Genomic DNA, 6,014 nt, shown 5'->3' on the forward strand with positions numbered 1-6,014 from the left:
CCCCCCCCGCCGGGCAGGGGCTGCCCCGCCCCGGGGCCGGGCCGCGCTGAGGGCGCCGGCCCGGAGCCCCCCGGCAGCGTCACCTGGTGCCGCCCGGGGCGGGGCGGGAGGCCGGCGCATCCCAGCTTCTTCTTCCTCGGAGCCCCGGGGGTGGAGAGAGGGGCTGGGGGAGGTTCCCTCCGTCTCCGTCGAAGAGAGCGGAGCGAGTGGAAAGGTGGGTGTCGGAGAGGGGACGGGTTTCGGAGGGGCCGGGCTTGGGGTGGGGATATTCCCGAGGGCTGCTCCGCCAGGTTCTTGTGGAGGAAGGAGGAAGCCGGCAGCCGTCGCCGACCTGGGTCAGAGGGGCCGGGCTCTTCCGCGGGGAACTTCGCGGTACTCGGGGCGTACGGGTCTCGCTTCCTTTTCCTTCCTCTTTCTTTTCCTTTCTTTTCCTCCCACCGCGAGCGGGCTCCGCGTTTCCCCCTTGCTCGGGGCTGGCTTTCCCCCCGCCGCGCCTGGCTGCGGGCCGGGATGCGGCGGGAAGCGCCGGGATGCGCCCCTCGGCGGGGCCGGCGCCGCCCTCCCGTCCCCCCGCGGCCGCCGCTCGGGGGCTGTTCTGGCCAGGTCCTGGTCTGTATCGCAGAGTTACCCCTGCTAAGGTGGCAGAAAGCCCCTTGGCGCCCGGCTCTCCTGGCGGTGGGTGAGGGTCGCGATGAGTTCTCGGGTATTTGCGGTTTCGCGTGGTAACTGAAGTTTTGTGCCTCAAGTCTGAGGGTGGTGTGTGTGGCAGGGAAAACGTGGGAGTGCTGCTCTCTGCCTTGTCGCTGGTGCCTGGTGGAAGTGCATATGTGGAAGCGAACTGATTGACATCTATTCTGCAGGGTTAATCAATAGTCAGAATGGTTATTCAGGTAGTCCTAAATGCATTTTGATAGACCGCACTGAAGGCTTTAAGCACGCAGCCACTTGTTACAGGGATGAAGTTTATACAGCATGTCATCCTCAAAAGATAAAAATATTTTTAGCAAGTCTGAAGTATTGTGCTCCCTTTTCTGGGGTAGCATGATGTACACTGACTATCTGTCATGTGTCTTGATAAAGTTTCATAACTTGAAACTAAGTAATAAACCCAGGTTCATTATGTATACTGCCAATTTCCCTCACCACTTTTTAAGTGAAAATGTGATTGCTGTTATTTTTTCCTTTGCCTATTGGTATTTCAAAATCCAAGGCCTAGGAAGCTTGACCATGGTGGGAAATTCGGCTGTTCCAGGAAAGTAACCAAGCCTAATGTCAGTAAAGTACTTTACTGTTTCTTTTATTTTTCTCATGATAACAGTATACATATGTGAAAATGGAAATGTTCACTAAGGACTCCATGTGAAGATGTAGCTGTTTCATTAACTTAACTTCATCTTGTACATCAGTGACATGTAAAATCTTAGCTGTTCTTGAAATGTAGGAATTCTGAAACAGAAGTTAATATGATGTCTTTTTTTACTGGTTATTCAAAAACCTTTCTGACATTTTTTAATGCTGTTGTACTGGAGGCCTTTGTAGGAAGACAGGTTGACAAGAACAGTCTTGTAAAAATGCTGATTAGTCAAAAAGCAAATACTCTTAAGAAGTATCTTTTTGGAGAACTTCATTTAAAAAATGTAGTAATTTTGCTGTGATCAACATTTCTTCACATTTGCTTTGAAACTGCTTTTTGGAATATTTCAAAAGAAAATTTCAAAAGAAAATCCTGACTGGAGTGAGAATCTTTTTTTTATTATTCTGTCAAATGTGCTTATGAGGAACATGTAATTTTGGTTTTCTTTTATTTTTTTGAGAATACAATTATTTTTTTTCTCTTAGATTGTGAAATTGCTATCTAATGTGGGTGTATGGTTCTTACTGTGGTCTCATACAACTAGTATGATGAATTTCTTTTCCAAAGGTGTTTTTTTTTTTTTTTTTTTTTAAATTTCCATAAAGGTTTTATTGTTTCAGTTGAGAAGGGAGGGAAAAGGAGGTATCTGTTGGTTGACGTACTGCCCTGAGATACTAATAAAGATAACTTTATGTTGACATCCATTCTGTTTCGAGTAGGAATGATGCAGGTAAAATATATGTAGTTCTTAAACTGTACAAATCTAATATCACAAAGTAGGACCTTTCTGATAAACTTGCAACTCAGAGAGTAAGAAGACGACTATGGGCACTTAAAGATGAATCAGTTGAGTGCATTTTAAGACATTTTCTGAAGTAGAACCTTTTATGTGTTTCAGTAAAGACAGGTGGTTGAGGATAACTGCAAGTTTGAGTATGCTCTGAGATATTAAATGCTGCCTGTGACACTTCAGGAAGACCTGGCGTTTTGGAGTGTTTTGGGGGTGTTCTTTTTTGTTAGAAGATGCTAAATACTCTCTGAGAATTGAATTTCATTGGGTGATCTCGAAACTGTTAGTTAAAAATGTTAACTGTTAGTTAACATTCACTTAGTTAAGACTGAGGTTAGTTAAAACTGCCCTCATAAAATTAAAGTAAAACAAGTTACAATTTTTCATAAGCCAGCTTGCGATTTCTTATTTTTGAGGGCATTTAAGAAAAGCAAAAAGAGTAAAAGAAGGAAAATTACACTTCCTTGGCACTAATACAGAAACGAAGTAGAGGGATTAATTTCCTTCTGTGGAATGCTGAGGCTAATTTAGATCCAAAACTTGTATTTAGTGAGGGTAAGAATACACACAGGTAGACACAGAGAAACCATTTTTATTTGGATCAGAAAGATTCTGTAGAAATCTGGGAGTTTCACTGTTTTATGGCAAAGAAATTGGCTCTTTATTTAAGCTTATTGCATTTGCAATAAGGAAAATAAGTCACGTTAAACTGATAAAATTCAGTGAAACCAGTAACAGTATGAACTGTATTCTTTTTACTATCAAAAGCAGACCACATATATACATAGATGTATGTTTTTCTGTAACTGAGGTTAGTGGCTTCCTTCCGGGTTAGAAAGAGGGGAAAATCAGCAACAACAGTAAACACAGCAGCTGAATTAATATTTGTGAGTTAAATTCAGTCATTCCAGTACCAGATTAAATCTTCCAGTTTAACAAGGCTTTGGAATTGTGGAAAATGATGCTCAACCTTTTTATAAGGAGTCATGAACCAGTTCCACATTAGTATCCACAAGTTTCTGGCTCAGAAACCTTTTTCAGATTTATATTCTATGTAGAGTAGAATTACATAGCTTACTCTTTTGTGTAGTTGCTTCATAAATACCTGTTTCTAACCCACTGAGTTATGTGCTTGTGTAAAATATCTAATATAGGCCTACTGTGAATGAAGTTATCCCTCCTTATCAGCTTGCTGTTCACTTATCAAACTTGTTTATTACTAATATCTCATATGATCAGAAACGGGAATCATATCACATTCAGAAACATGAAAATAGCAAAATATAAATCAATCTCATAGATTCCCTAGCAGTTGTCAAATTATTGTTTGTTTGATTTGGTGTGTAGTCAAGAAAATTTATCTGCTTTGGGTACTCTGTCAGGGGAGATAAGCAGTTGAGTATGCTGGGTCCTATCAGGGGGTATTTATCAGGTTTTCTGCTGAACTAATCCTGTGCTAGCTGAAGGACTCAGAAGGTGGTAAGTGATAAGTACAAGTGTGTGTCTATGTCAACTTTCATTTAAAGGATATCCTGATTAAACATAATATTGCATCAAAATGTGAGGATGAGAGTTAGTTATGTAATAAAATGATGCCTGCAGCTGCTGTTTCAAGGCACAGTTCTTAATTATTCTCTTTTGCACTCATTAACTGTTGAATGTGATTGCACTCTTGCTTTGATTTTCCTGCTTTTGACCATTGTTTATAATTTGTACTTTTAGTTTCATTTTGTGCTGATTTTTTCTAGAAGGATACATTTGAGACTGTTTTTTCTTTTTCTTTTTTTCATTTCAGCATCTGAAAATTTTACTTGTTTTTTCAGGTCTGTGGATGTGAGTTTTACCTTGGAGTTAGATACAGCATTTTTGGCACTGTTGTAAGGTGAACAAGTATTTTGGCTGTTGATCCTGTTGATACCACTCTTCCCTGCTCTTGCTGCTTCCCTGTTGACTGAAATTGTTCAAACTCAAGTCTGTTGCCAAAAGAGCAGCACCATCCTCGACAGCACATTTCTGCACCTCCCTCGTAAGTGTAGCAACTCTCATGTGTGAACTGCACAGTAAATCAAATTATTCTGGTACCATGCTGCCTCGCAGTTGTTAGTCACTGCAGCAGGAGCTGCAGCATGTGAAAACACAAAGGTGAGGAATAACAGGACTGCCTTTGCTCACTGAAGCCTTAGCTCAGCTTAAAATCACCAGGAAACCGCACCCTAAATTTCCTGTGAAAGCCAATGGAATGAATGCTCCTATGATTCAATAATCTAACCATTATCTTTATCCTTGCAATTAACTTCATTAATCACACTGAACTACAAGTAATTTAACTTGTTGCCATTCTTATTTGTTAAAAGACATGGTGTATTGCAGTGGCATTTAAATCAAGAAGACAGATCATTCTTTCTCCACAGTAAATAGCAGAAACAAAGGAACCAGAATAATATTTGCATATGTACACTGTGTGAAAGTGTGCATGCTTCACACAAGAGCAAAAGTGTATGGTGGGGTCAGTACTCCCTATTAGGATCTTCCCATTTAAATGAAATATTACTATTTCTTGGAAGGTGGGTTGCATTAATCACAGGAATAAGGATGATCCAAAAGACAGTTCAGATATAGGCAGAAATCAGATCTTACCATGTCATCTGCTTTGGGTGGAACCATCATCATCATCATGGCTGGGCTTCACGGATGAAGATTTGGGAAGGCTCTATCCATGTTTATCACAAGCGCGCTGGTGGCTAATGAGGCCAATACGAGATAGACACGTCCGGTTGCAAAAGGCACAGCAGGAAGACTCCTTAGGTGGTAAATTCTCCAAGACACGATTCTTTCTGTGTTGTCTTTTCTCCTCGAGAGTGATCCTGCATGTGTTCTCAAAGGCATCAGCAGCATTATAGATGGTGTGTCTCCAGACCTCCTGATTTGAGGCCAGCTATGTTGATCAATATGGCCAAGGCTGAGATGTTGTTTCAGGGAGTCCTTGTATCTTCTCTTTGGGGCTCCTCTCATGCAGCAGCTGGTGGACCAGACCATGTGGCAAACCTAGGGACTGGTAACCCTTTCCTGGTCTGCAGGTCACATGGTAGCTACATCTGAAGTAGCATGTGAGAAGGATGTGGCAAAATTTCCATGTGTAATGAAGAGCAGGCCACTGCTAATCTGATGTACCTTGCAGGGATTTGGTTTAGAGTATTGCTCCAACTTTTGATTCTTCCTTACTTGGTAGTTCTCAGTCTGCAATACTTTGTTGTCCAGAGTGACAACATACTTCAAAGACTTCATCAGAGTGTATAAATTATGCTTCAACCCTTTTTGAGATACAGACTCTCATATCTTAAAGGTTTTTTTCCAAGTTAAATGATTCTATGATCCTATATGCCTTCATCCTTTTACCAAAATGTTTTCTAGGCTAGAAACACTAGCAAAACTGTTTGGCAATCAGCATGAAATGCATGTTGACATGGGGACCCCAAAGACCACTGCAAATTAAATTAATATAGCATCCAAGTATTTTATTGACTTGTAACATTAACAGGTGGCTTAGTTTAATTCTTAAATTACACATAATCCCTCTTGATTTTGTTAGGCCTTCTTTGCCTTCCTGGTTTTGTGCAGTTTAATTAATTTTCTTTCTGGTTCCATTACTGTGCTGGTTTAAAAGTTAACCAGCAGGGGAGAATGAACTCAAAAGAGAGAGACCACAAGTCAGAATAACAATTTATTAAAACAACACAACAAGTATGATTATACAGACAAACAACCGGATTCAATCCACAAAAACCCAAATGTACAACCCAGCACCCTGGGATATGAACAAGCGGTGTTCCCCGGGCCCCCCTGAGTCCAAAGTAAAGGGGGAGCGTAAAA

At 41.4% G+C, this 6,014-nt stretch overlaps 1 protein-coding gene across 8 annotated transcripts in view; it reads left to right on the forward strand.

The window, feature by feature from the left end:
• Positions 1–66: 66 nt before the first annotated feature.
• The window catches only part of PTBP3 (polypyrimidine tract binding protein 3), a 58,418-nt gene continuing 52,470 nt past the window's right edge, over positions 67–6,014 (forward strand). For 4 of the 8 annotated variants that reach the window (XR_003529171.1, XR_003529170.1, XM_027652528.1 and 1 more), the window contains exons 1-2: positions 67–214; positions 3,940–4,170. The gene's annotated coding sequence lies outside the window, so the exon portion shown is untranslated. Of the gene's footprint in view, positions 215–281; positions 390–3,939; positions 4,171–6,014 lie in introns of those variants that run through there. The other 4 variants (XM_027652527.1, XM_027652526.1, XM_027652524.1 and 1 more) reach the window with 4 other exon arrangements.

This window comes from Corapipo altera, unplaced genomic scaffold (genome assembly GCF_003945725.1).
Source record: "Corapipo altera isolate COAL_440 unplaced genomic scaffold, ASM394572v1 61286, whole genome shotgun sequence".
In the NCBI taxonomy this organism is placed as follows: Eukaryota; Metazoa; Chordata; class Aves; order Passeriformes; family Pipridae; genus Corapipo; species Corapipo altera.